The sequence below is a fragment of the Desmodus rotundus genome, chromosome 12 (assembly GCF_022682495.2).
Source record: "Desmodus rotundus isolate HL8 chromosome 12, HLdesRot8A.1, whole genome shotgun sequence".
Classification (NCBI taxonomy): domain Eukaryota; kingdom Metazoa; phylum Chordata; class Mammalia; order Chiroptera; family Phyllostomidae; genus Desmodus; species Desmodus rotundus.
Window position 1 is genome coordinate 35,667,408 of NC_071398.1, and position 13,886 is coordinate 35,681,293.

Genomic DNA, 13,886 nt, shown 5'->3' on the forward strand with positions numbered 1-13,886 from the left:
CATACAGTGGGGGAAAGTCAATTTTCATGAGGATTGAGGGGCCACTGCGGGGGAGATAGAAGCTGGGCAGCCAAACCCAATCAGGGGGCCCCTTTCTGGACAAGAAAGCAAAGGGGCACTTGTGATCAGGCTCCAGGAGCCTGGCCCGTGGGGGTTTCTCCCTCTTCAGAACTCCCACAGTGTTACTGGATCCCACTGACTTGTCCCATCACATAGTCTGCCCCCACGGTTCATGAGTACCTCCCAGAGAGATGGCAAGCTTCTTGCAGTGATCTCCAAGGAAGCCGGCACAGTGCTATGAACATAACAATTACTCAAAACATATGTGTTGACTAAGAATATGAAACCAATGACATATGTGAATATCACATCAAATTGCATTGCACTATTTTCCGGAGAATGAGCACAGTGTCTGGGGACAAACCCTGGAACTCAGCAACCCTTGTTGTCATCTGCGATCTGTATGACCTTGGGCCAGTTATTTCTTCTTCCTGGGCCTCAGTTTCCTCATCTATGGATGTGGGCAATAATGCCTACCTTAAAGGGCTGTTGGAAAGATTAGAGGCAATGCAGGAAAGTACCTGGTGCCTAACAGGCATCCACAACACAGTTTTAACAATTATAATTGGACATGAACTTTTTCATATGGTGTTCCTCAGACGCTTCATGCTACGATTAAAGACAAATGTTTTGTGTCTTTTAAGTTTGTTGTTAAAGAATCTTCGATTAGCTCCAAATTTGCTTTATATCATAGAGTATATATGTATTACATACATAATTTTTTAAATTTCCAGATTTTGTGTGCTCTGCCTGGCATGGCTCAGTTGGTTGAGTATTGTCCCACAAAGCAGAAGGTCACCAGTTCGATTCCCAGTCAGGGCACAGGCCTAGGTGTGGGCCTGGTCCCCAGCTGGGGCACATGCAGGAAGCAGCCGGATAGATGTTTATCTCCCTCTCTTTCTCCCTCCCTTCCCCTCTCTTTAAAAATAAATAACTACAATTTTTAAAAAACATAAAATAAAATAAGATAAAATGTCCAAATTTTTGAACCTTGTTATTCAGACATTAACAGTTATTAATAATTTGTTTTAAATAGTATTATGAAAAGGAATAGTGCAACCTGACCCTGTGTCTGGAAAATATGTTATAATATCCTTTTTGGCTAACAGCAAAGACTTTTTAATCAAAGTTTTTAGTTTAGTTTGGGGCACAAAGATTAAAAAGCTTGGCACTTGGTTAATTATGGAAGTGAATTTTCAAATGTCAGCAAGTCTTTATTGAGTGCCCACTATGTGCAAGGCACAGTCCTGGGTATTTATGATGCACCAGGAAAGAAACCAGAGGGAGAGCCCCACCTTCCTGGGGTCACCTTTTAGCAGGGGGCAACAGACCACCACCAAGAGACAAAAAACAGAAATACAGTGAACACTATGTTAAAAGGTGCTAAGGGAAAGCAGAGGAGCCTAAGGAGGACTGGGTGTGGGCCTGAGTACATTGAAATAGGATGCCCAGCGGGGGCCTCAGTGAGAAGGCCACATGGGAGCAAAGACTTGTAGAGTCCAATCAAGAAAATCAAAGCCCCAAAATGTGTCATGAGAACAGAATAATCTGGAATGGCTTTCTACAGGTGTCTCATTACTCTGAAAACTGCCAGGTTCATTTTTTCTCTTAGGACATGTTATTGTAGGCATAATCACAGTCATTCTTTTGGGAATGGTCACCTCCCCTCCTCCCCGCCCTTGTTTTCAAGGATTATATATAGGATATGTGCTCAGACAGGCGGCCAGACATACTAAGGAAAAAGGTAAGTTTCTTTCTCTACAGGAAATGTGTTCCTGCAGGAAGACTTTTTTTTTAATTTGAAATTTAAGTAAAACCCATCCAAATTACATATTTGCTGAATTATTTTTTAAAAGGGACCTATCGATTCAAAACATGTCCAAACAAGAGCAAGTGGGATACACCTGGGAATAGAGTGTGTTCTCTTGTACACGGGTTTAGTAACCACCACACCTATTTCTAGACGCTCCCTTGAGACCTGCCAGGATTTTGCTCTCATTAGCCTGAAAGAGCCAAAGAGCCATGGCTCTGGGCCAAAAAGGCACCGGCGTGGGCGGAAATCCTCACCTGCAATTACTGGGGTATTCATAAAACTGAGATTGCCGTGGAAAAAATCCTGGTTTTGATACAGAATTCCCCCACAATCACATGAGGTGCACAGATGCCAAATGTTAAGAGTTCCAAGGGTAACTTTTTTCCCTGTGACATCAAACTAAAGAGATCCAAAGCTGTGGGTCGGAGTGCTCAGCTGTGCCCCTTAGGATAAGGAAGAGGAGGGGAACCTGCTCTTTGATTACCTGTCTCCATGGTAGCCGGGCAAAGAGGGGTTTGGGAATGGTAACTACAAACTCAGCTGGCTTTGGGACACCTAATGCCCAGATTCAGCTAACTAATGAGTGGGAAACAAGGAAACTCCGTCCTCAAGAGGGATCTGTACTTGAAATGAGTTTTAGATTTCTCTGGGATCAAGATACTGTCTGGGTAAGTTTGTTGGGCTCTTTTCTTGTCTTGTTTACACAAGTTATTTTCTGTCCTGCTTCTCTTTTTTCAATTCCATAATAAAAAGTAGTCCCTTATCTAAGCTCCTCTTTCTAAGAATAGTCAATTTAATGTTCCTTTAACCATGCAAAGTATAGTCTTTTGGGAGAAATTTTCCAAACTGTTGCTGAGAAGATGAATGACAAATGCTGTCAGCAACTTGGAGGTATTAACCCCGATTTGACCTCAGGGCCTCCCACCTGGCATGGACTGAGAGCTTGGACATTGCAATTGTCCTGACATCAGTTGCAGAGTAATATCAGGCTGGGTTTAGGTGCTTTATTTTTTTAATGGACTGATATACTGCAAAAAATTGCATAAATTCTAAGTACAACTCAATGAAATTGCGCAAGGCGAGCCTCCAGATCAAGGCACAGAAGCCCCCTCGTGGTTCCCGACCCTCAGTCACTATTTTACTTCCTCCTTGAAAACCACGGAGTAGTTTTGCCTATTTTCGAACTTGGTGTAAATGCAATTCTATAGAATGCACTCTTTCATATCTGGCTCCTTTCACTCACCATAATGTTCATGAGATTCACCTATGTTGGGAGTAGCGATAGATAGTTCGTTTCTATTATTTTAAAGAATGATATTGGATGAATATACCAGAATTTATCTATTCATTTATCCATTGTGGATATTTGGGTCATTTCTAGTTTGGGGCAATTATAAATACCTCCATGAACATTCTTCCCATGTCTTTTGACGTGCACATGTCTGCATTTCTGTTACATATACCCCTAGAAATGGAATCCTCCATAAGTCACAGCATGTGTGTCTCTTCAGCCGTCACAGATGCTGCCAAAGCAGTTCTCTCAGTTTACTCCCAGTGTAGGAGAGCTCCAGTAGCTCCAGGTTGTGGGCTGAACTGTACCCTCCTAAAATGCATATGTTAAGGTCCTAACCCCCAGTACTTCAGAATGTGACTGTATTTGGAAATAGGTTAATCAACTCTTTAAAGAGTTGATTAAATAAGGTCCATAGGGTGGCCCGTAATACAATATGACTGTCCTTATAAGAAAGGAAATTAGGGCACAAACACAGGGAAGACCATGTATGTGAAGACACGGGGAAAGAAGGCCATCCACAAGCCAAGGAGGGGGGCCCTCAGAAGAAACCAACACTACTGACACCATGACCTTGAATTTCTAACCTCCAGAATTGTGAGGAAATAAATTCCTGCTGTTTAAGCCACCCAGTCTGTGGTACTTTGTTATGGCAGCTCAAGCAAAATGATACACACTCCACTCCATATCTTCACCAATATGTGGTTTTGTCAGTCACTTTAATTTTAGCCATTGTAGTTGGAGAGAGGTGCAGTATTATTTTATTGTTCTATTAATTTGCATTTCCCTGATACTTAATGAAATAGAGCACCATTTTCTAAGTTTATTGACCATTTGGAGATCCTCTTTGGTGAACTGCCAGTTCAATTTTTTCTATTGGATATCTTTTTTGATTTATAAGAGTTCTTTAAATGTTCTGTACATAAGTCCTTTGTCAGGCCTATGTCAGCAAATATCTCCCATTCTGTGGCTCGACTTCTACTCTTTTAACAGCATCTCTTGTGAGCAGAGAATTTCCTGATTTTAATGCAATCCAGTTTGTCAGTCTTTTTCTTTATGCTTTCTGATCTAAAGAAAGCTTTGCTTACTTCATGATAATGTAGATCTTGTCCTATACATTTTTTTCCCAGAAGCATTGCTGTTCTTTCACATTTAGAGTACTGACGTGACAGGAGTTCATTTTTCCATATGGTCTGAGGTCATGGCCAACATTCATTTTTCCCCCATGAAACTATTCAATTGGTCTAGCACCATTTATTGAAAAAGCAGTTCTTCCCTGACTGCTCCGCACTTGTCAGCTTTATCATAAATTAAATACAGGCTTACCTTGGAAATATTGTGGGTTTGATCCCAGACTACCTCAATAAAGTACATATTGCAGTAAAATGAGCCACGTGAATTTTTTGTTTCCCAGTGCATATTAAAGTTATGTTTATACTGTACTGCAGTGTGCAGTAGCATTATGTCTAAAAAAATGTCTATACCTTAACTTAAAACTACTGTATTACTAAAAATGGTGACTACCATCTGAGCCTTCAGCAAGTCATAATATATATTTTTCTAACTTTCAGGGTGCTTTATTTTTAAAACAGGTCACAACACTAAGCTTCTGGCCCATTTCATCAATGTACAAGTTACAAATGTTTGCTTGGCAGCTGAGGGGGACTCTGTAGCAGTGTTTGAAAATTGAGTAAAAATCCATGTAAAACAAATATTCAATTAGTTTCCATAGGAACACAAATAAGTGTGACCCTGACTCCTTAGTCATGATTGTTTTGCTGGTAGAGGGTCTCACCTCCATGTTGAGGGCAGCTGACTGATCGGGGTGGTGGCTGCCGACATGTGGGGTGGCTGTGACAATTTCTTAAAATAATGCAATGAAGCTTGCTCCTTTGATTGACTTTTCCTTTCCCCAGTGATTTCTCTGTAGCATATGATGCTGTCTGATAGCATTTTACCCACAACAGAACTTCTTTCAAAACGTGCTCTGCTTTAACAACTAAGTTTATGAAATATTCTAAATTCTTTGTTGCATATTTCAGTTGGTCTGTGATTCTTTGGGTTTCCTATGTATACAATCAGGTTCTTTGTAAATAACAACAGTTTTATTTCTTCTTTTCAGTCCTTATACCTTTGTTTTTTCTCTTGCCTTATCGCATTGCCTAGACCTCTAGTACAGTGTCGAACAGAAGTGGTAGCCAATATATTCTTCTCGTGACCAATCTCTATTTGTAGATACGCTACAAAGGGAGGTTTCCATTTATTTAGAGTTTGTTAAGAATTTTTATAATGAATAAGGGTTGAATCTTATTATATGATTCTTCTGCATATTTTGATATGATCCCATGATTTTCTCCTTTATTTTGTTATTAAATGAAATTATATCAATTGGTTAAACCATCCTTTCATTCCTTGGTCGTTATATATTATTCATTTTCTATATTGTTGGATTTAGTTTAATAATAGTTTGTCTAGGATTTTTACACCTAAATTTATGGGAAAGACTGGCTTACGCTTTTCTTATAACATCCTTGTCGCTTTTGGAATCAAGGTTATGTGGTCCTCATAAAACTAGTAAAATTCACTAGTAAAGCCATCTGGGCTTGGAAGTTTTTTTCTTTATGGAAAGATTTTTAATAATGAATTCACTTTATTAAACAGATTTTACAATGCTCTCTTTTGTCATTTTTGGTTGCTTGTGATATTTTTCTAAATTTCATTTAAATTTCCAAATTTATTGGCATAAAGAATTCATTGTTTATCTTATCTTTTTTAATGTCTGGAGATCAGCTGTGATATTCTCTTTGTCAGTTGCATGCTGGTAATTTGTTATTTTCTCTCTTCTTGATCTGACATGACAGGAGTTTATAGATTTCAACATTCATTTTAAAGAACTGATTTTTGTCTTTGTTTTTGAAATATACATTTGTTTTTAATTTCATTGGTTTTGAGTCTAATCTTCATTATTTCTTTCCTTCTACTTTTTTTAGTTTACTTATTGTTCTTTTTCATGTACTTGAAATGAATACTTACATCATTGATTTTCAGCCGTCTTTTCTACTATAAACATTTAAGACTATAAAAAAGGGTTTTATCTGCATTCAATAACTTCATTATATCATATTTGTATTATCATTCAGTTCAAAATATTTTCCAATTTTTGTTGCAGTTACTTCTTTGACCATTAGATTTTTTTAAGTGTTTCTTAATTTCCAACATTCAAAGATTTTTCTGGTTATTTTTTCATTATTGATTCCTAGCTTAATTCTATAAGAAAACATTTTGTATGATTTCAGTTCTTTAAAATGTGTTCATTCTTGCATTATGGCCCAAGATATGGCCAATTTTGGCGAATGGTACAATAATCTTGAAAAGAATGTGTATTCTTCAGATGTTGGAAGCCATATTTTATGTTCAATTAGGTTAATTTTGTTAATCTTATTGTTTACATATTATATATCCTTATTGGCTCTGTGTGTCTTATCAGTTACTGACAGAGATGTGCTAAAAATTTCTCTCTTCCAATGTGACTTTGTTTTACTTTTAGTTTTGTCCATTTGCTTTATACATATTGAGGCTATGTTAATAGATGCATACATATTTAAATTGTCATACATTCTTGGTGATTCATTATCACTCTTTAGCCCTAGTAACACTTCTTATTTTAATTTCTATTTCATCTTATATTAATAAATCTTTGTATTGAAAGCATGACTCTTGTAAGCAACATTTAGTTGGATTGTGTTTTATTATTCAATCTGATATCTTTGTCTTTTAATGGAATCCTTTTACATTTATGTAACTAGTGACACATCAAGATTAAAATCTACCATTTTAATATTTGTTTTCCATTCATTTAATTCTTCTATGTTCATTTAAAAATGTTTTACCTTCTTTTGATTAGTCAAGTCATTTTTAATGATCCATTTTCCTCTCTCTTAGCTTGTCAAATACATATTATTTTACTTTTTAAAATCTGGAGATTACAATGTACATGTTCTATTTATTGGAGCCTTTAAAAATTAGTGCATTTATTTTTTCCTAGATGATAAAAAAATAAATTTTCAATTTCTAAACTCCACTTTTTCCTGAAGTAGATGTTTTCTACCTAAACCCTGTTGTTGCATACCATTTCCATGCACGTTGACTCAATTGACAGCTCCCAGCATCTGTGACTCAACTTGGACTGAGGGCATCTTTGGATGATGAGTGCCGAACAGGTTGGAAGTACTGGAAAATTAAAACCTCCTTGCAGCAGTTGTCAATCAATTAATTGCTGACCAGAGTTGATGGGTAAATCTCTCAGCTTCTTTGTGCCTGAGGTAGGATTAACTCTGAGGTACATATTCTTTCATCCTAGAGTTTATAAGCAGGATTAAGCTCCAATTACCCTTAGTGATGATTTGCTGAGTTACGCTTCTTTGTTTCCCTTCCCTACCTCACTTTCCCAGCCTCATGCTCATACTACCTGGGTTAACTTACCAAATAAGTCGTTTGAATTCAAACCTTTGTTTCAGGGTCTGCTCTGGTAAAATCCCCTTTCATCTTTTGTGATATTGTCATATATTTTGATTCTATGCCTATATAAAACTCACAAGTCATAATTACTTTTGTTTTATGCAGTCAGTTTTCACTTAGATTTATAAAACATATTTCCTCTTTTTGCCACTCTTTAATCCTTCCTGAATTTCCACCTTTAACTCTGGAATTTTCTCATGCATAAAGAATTTCTTTAGTATTTCTTCTAGAGTGGTGAGTAACAGAAAATAACTAATTCATCTGTTATTGTTTGTCTAAACATTTCTTTATTTCACATGCATTTCTGAAGCAGATTTTCACTAGCTGTGGAATTCTACGTTGGCAATTTTCTTTCAGTATATTCAAACTATTTCATTTTCTTCTGGCTTCCATCCTCTCTATCAAAAACTCATCTGTCAATTTTCTTTTTTCTTTAGAAGATAATGCCTTTTTTCTAGATACTTTTAAAATTTCTCTTTGTTTTAAATTTTTAGAATCTTGACTATGATGTGCTGAGGCGTGGCTTTCTTTTTCTTTTTTAAAGATTTTATTTGTATATTTTTAGAAAGAGGGAGAGAGAGAGAAACATCAATGTGAGACAGAAACATCGATCAGTTTCTTCTTGCACATGCCCCTAATCTGGCATGGCACTGCAACCCAGGCATGTGCCCTGACCAAGAATCCAACCGGTGACTTTTCTTTTGTGGGACAACGCCCAACCGACTGAGCCACACCAGTCAGGTCTGAGGTATGACTTTCTTTGTTTACTTCCAACTTGGGATTCATGCTCCCTTTCCTCTTGTTCTGGATCCCAATTATATGATGTTAAGCATTTTTCACTTGTCTTTTACATTATTTTCTCTATTTTTGCTTGTTTAGTTCAGTCTAGACCTATCTTTTAGTTCATTAACCCTCTTTTGTCTCCATTCTGCTTTAGATCCACCTGTCTTCCACTTTAGTGACCTCTCTTCAGTGTCATCCTACTGTTAACCCCATCTATTGTGTTCTTAACTACAGACTAGAATTTCCATTTATTTATTTACTTGATTATTTATTTATTCTCACTCAAGGACATTTATGCATTGCTTTTAGAGAGAAAAGTGGGGAGGAGAGAGGAAGGAGAGAGGGAAACATGTTGCCTCCTGTATGCACCCAAATGGAGATGGAATCCACAACCTACGTATGTGCCCTGACTGGGGATCAACCCACATTTCGGTTACGGGATGAAGTTCTAACCAGCTGAGCCACACCAGCCAGGGCTCCATCTTATTTTATTCTACTTTTAATGAATCTTGGTTGCTGATGAAATTTCCATCCACTTATTTTTGTATTAATTAGTTTAATAAATGTATTACTAAGTGTAACATACTGAATACAGTAAGTCAGAAAATATGCAGAAAAACAGAGCAATAAGATGTGTGAGAGAGAGAGAGAGATTTCATAAGGAACTGGCTCATGCAATTATAGATGAGATGTCCAGACCCAGGAGAGTCAATGGTATAGTTCCAGTCCAAGTCGCAGTTTGAAGGCAGAAGACTGATGTCCCAGTTTGAAGAGAGTCAGGCAAAGCGAAGAAACTCTTTCTTACTCAGCTTTTTATTCTATCTGGGCTATCAGCAGATTGGACGAGGTCTACCCATATTAGGGAGGGCAATCTGCTTTACTCTGTCTATAAATAGAAATGCTAATCTCATTCAGAATCATACACATACTCAGAAATCATGTTTAACTAAATATCCCAGCAGTCTGTGGCTGAATCAAGTTGAGACATAAAATTTACCATCACAAGTACAAAATGAAAAGTGGACCTACCTTAATTATACATCATGGTAAATTTTTACAAACTGAACACACCTATGTATCCAACACCCAAATCAATAAGTAAAACTTAATCAACCTCCAAGAAGCCCTACTCATTCATTCTCCCTTCTAGTCATTAACCCTTGTTAAGGGTAACTACCATCCTGACTAGTTTTGTCTGCTCTTGTGTTTGCCTATCAAATGGAATCAGCATATTAGTTATCAATTTTTCCATAACAAATTAACCCAAAATTTCACATCTTAAAACAACAAACATTGATTATTTTAGTTTCTGTTGGTCAGGAATCCACATGTGGCTTAGTTGGACAGCTCTGGTTCAAGGTCTCTCGTGAATCTGCAGTCAGGATGTCAGCTCTGACTGTGGCCTCCTCTGAAGATTCAGCTGGGGGAAGATCAATGTCTAGAAGGCAGATTGTTGATGGGACCCAAATCCTTGCAAGTTGTTAGACTGGGGTCTTCCTTAGCTCCTTCCCACATGAGCCTCTCCACTGGGCAGCTCACAATATGGCAACAGGCTTTTCTCACAGTGAGAAAATAAGAGAGTGAGAGAACCCAAAATGGAAGCCAGAGCCTTTTTGCAACCTAATCTCAGAATTTACATTTTCTCACTTTTGTCATATTCATTTTAAGTGAGTCACTAGGTCTTGTCCATACTCAAGGGGAGGATTTTGAACACGAGCATGAAGACCAGAGGCAGAAAGGATCGAGGTCCATCTTAGATGCTACTGTATATGAGAGGGAACCCCCCAAACAACTGGAATTATCTTCTGGAGGGCAGACCCCTTGTAGTACAGGCTTCCCCCACCAGGTGAGTGTTCTAGGGACCCATCTGTATGAGTACTAACTGGTGTTGTATGAGAGGCTGCAATTGGCTTCAGTGAATTTTTTTGAAGACTCTTTCAATGCATTTGCCCATTTCGTGATGGGTGATTTACGAGTACACCCGCCCACACTGCGCTGAGTGTTCAGCAGTTTTTGACCAACGATGGCATGACCCCTGTGCCCCACTCCTATAATTCACCTGATGCCGCCCCAAGGAACTTCCACCCCACCATGAAAAAATTCCTCAAAGGGAAAGGTTTTGCCAATGTGGAAGAAGTGAAACAAAAAATGGCAGAAGCACTAACAGCACTAAATTGATGAGTTCAAAAACTGTTTTGAGCAGTGGAAAAACATCTTGATACATGTATTACATCAAATGGAGAATACTTTGAAGGTGACTGAAACTTAAACATGTAAGAATAAATACACTATTTCTCATAAATAAATTCCCAGTTATTTTGGGGTCCCCCCTACTATGTCCTCTTTTGCATCTGGCTTCTTTTGTGCAACACTATTTTTGTGAAATTTGTCCGTGTTGTTTGTCTGGTTATTGATAATTTATTTTTGTCACTGTATAGTATTTCATCTATTTATCCATTCAATAATTAATGGATACTTTGGGCACTTTGTAGTTTCAAGCTTGAGGCTATTACAAATAGTGCTGCTAGGGAATATTTTAATGTATCTTTAGATGAACACATATGCATTTCTCAGCTAAGAGTAGAATTGATATATGTTTTCACCTATAGTTGATATTGCCAAACAATTTTTCTAAAGTGGTTGCCACAAATTATACTTCCACCAGCAGTGAATGAAAGTACTGGTGGTTTCACATCTTCACTAACACTTGAACTCCGGTTTTCATGGTTCCCGTTCTGGTGGATATGTAGTGTATATCTCATACGGTTCAATATGCATTTTCACAATGGCTAATGAAGTCAAGCATCTTTTGATATGTTTATTAAATATTTAGATATATCTTCTATTAATGTCTTTTCAAGTATTTTACCCATTTTTCTATTGAGTTGTCTGAATTTTTCTTCTTGGTTTGGAGGAGATCGTCATATAGTCTGTGTAAGAGTCTGTTATCTTTATATATTGTACATATCTTTTACCACTTTTGTATGTTTTCACTTTCCTAGCACTGTTTTCATGAACAGAAGTTTCAAGTTTTAATATAACCAATTTTCTCAATTATATTCTCTTATAGCTATTGCTTTTCATGCCTGTGCTTACTTTCAGGTCATAAAGATATTCTTCTGTATTTTTTTAAAGCTTTATTGTTTGACATATTTTTATGCTATTATATATAATGTTTTATGTATTTGTTACTGTTATAGAGAAATATGAAAACATTATATAGAACTTGAACTTTCTTTAAATTCACATGTAAATTCTAAGTTTGTTTGTAGATTCTCTTGGATTTCCAACACACACCATCACAGTGCCTATGAATACTAAGACTTTCATGTTTTACTTCTTATAATTATGCCTTTTTCTCTTATGTTTTATTTTTAATTATATTTTATTGATTATGTTACTACAGTTGTCCCACTTTTCCCACTTTGCCACCCTCCACCAAGCAGCCCCCACTCCCTCAGGCAATCCCCACACCATTATTCATGTCCATGAGTCATGTGTATAAGTTCTTTGGCTTCTCCATTTCTCATACTGTACTTTGCACCCCCATGGCAATTCTGTAACTACCTATTTGAACTCCTTTAGTTTTTTCTTGTCTGGGAAGCTCTTTATCTGCCCTTTGGTTCTAAATGATAGCTTTGCTGCATACAGCATTCTTGGCTGTAGGTCCCTGCTTTCCATGACCTTGAATATTTCTTGCCTTCTAGCCTGCAAAGTTTCTTTTGAGAAATCAGCTGACAGGCTAATAGAAACTCCCCCATATGTAACTAACTGCTTTTCTCTTGCTTCTTTTCAGATTGTCTCTTTGTAAGTAACATTTGGTGTTTTAATAATGATGTGTCTTGGAATGGGCCTCTTTGCATCCATCTTGTTTGGGACTCTGTGCTTCCTGGGCTTGCCTGTCTATTTCCTTCATCAAATTAGGGAAGTTTTCTTTCATTATTTTTTCAAATAGATTTCCAATTTCTTGCTCTTTCTTGTCTCCTTCTGGTACCTCTGTGATGCAAATGTTAGAAAACTTGAAGTTATCCCAGAGACTGCTTACACTATCCTCTTTTTTTTTTTGTATTCTTTCTTTTCTTGTTGTTCTGATTGGTTGTTTTTTGCTTCCTATGTTCCAAATCATTGATTTGATGCTCAGCATCATCCACTCAACTGTTGATTCCCTGTAAATTGTTCTTTATTTCAATTAGTGTATCCTTTATTTGTGACTGGATCTTTTTTATGCTATTGAGGTTCTCACTAAGTTCCTTGAGCATCCTTATAACCAGTGTTTTGAACTCTGCATCTGATGGATTGCTTATTTCCATTTTGTTTAGTTCTTTCTCCGGAGTTTTGGTCTGTCCCTTCATTTGGGCCATGTTTCTTTGTCTCCTCATTTTGGCAGCCTCCCTGTGTTTGTGTTTGCGTATTAAGTAGAGCAGCTATGACTCCCTGTTTTGGTAGCATGATCTAGTGCAGTAGGTGTCCTGTAGGGTCCAGTGGCACAGACCCCCCTATTACCCAAGCTGGGCACTCGAGGCACGCCCTTTGTGTGGGCTGAGTACTCCCTCCTATTGTAGTTGAGTCTTGGTTGCTGTTGGAAAGTCAGTGGGAGAGATTTGCCCAGGCCAGTCAGCTGCAAGGACTGGCTGTGACTACTGACCATCAACCTTCACCCTCCACGGAGGATCAGCTGTGCAAGGGCAAGGTTATGGTGCTCCAACATGGTCTGTAGCTATCCACTGGGTGCGCAGGCTCTAGGGTTTCCCAGGTGGTTCATACCAAGGTCAGCCTCCATCTGTGTTCTGCCCCGGGGCCAACATGCATGAGCAATCTAAGCAATCTGAGCAATATGAGATGGCTGCTACTTGTGCTGGGCTTGGAGATTCCCAGGTAAAGCTAAGCTGTGAATCTAGGCGGTTGCTGCTAGTGCCATGCCTGGGGCCATTTAGCAAGAGGTATAGGGGCAGAGGCCTCACTGAGGTTGGCTGTTGCTTGTTTGAGAAGATTTAGGAAATTGTAAAGCATAGCCAAGACCAGCCATTCATATGGGAAAATCATGGGTTAACAGCTTGAGTGGGCTTATAAATTGCATGGGATGGAGTTTCAGGGGATCTCCAGGGCAGGACAAACAGTGTCAGCCAAGTTGATGGCATTTCCAATATGGCACCTGCCTGCCAGCTCCGTGGGTCTGTGGCTCTGTGTGTTGGGGGCAGGGGGAGTTCAAAAAAGAGACAGTGGCCTCTGCCCACCTTTTTGTTTGAGAGAAAGCTGTTCTTCCAGTCCACCTTGATGCCAGACACATCAGTTCCTCCTTGTATGCCACTAGTGCCTTTCAAGCTGCTACCCTGGTGCTGGAGCTCAGAGGGAGTGAGTTTGAGTAGTCCACATGTGGGTATTTTAAGAGGAACTGCTTCAGACTCCAGCAGTTTCTTACAC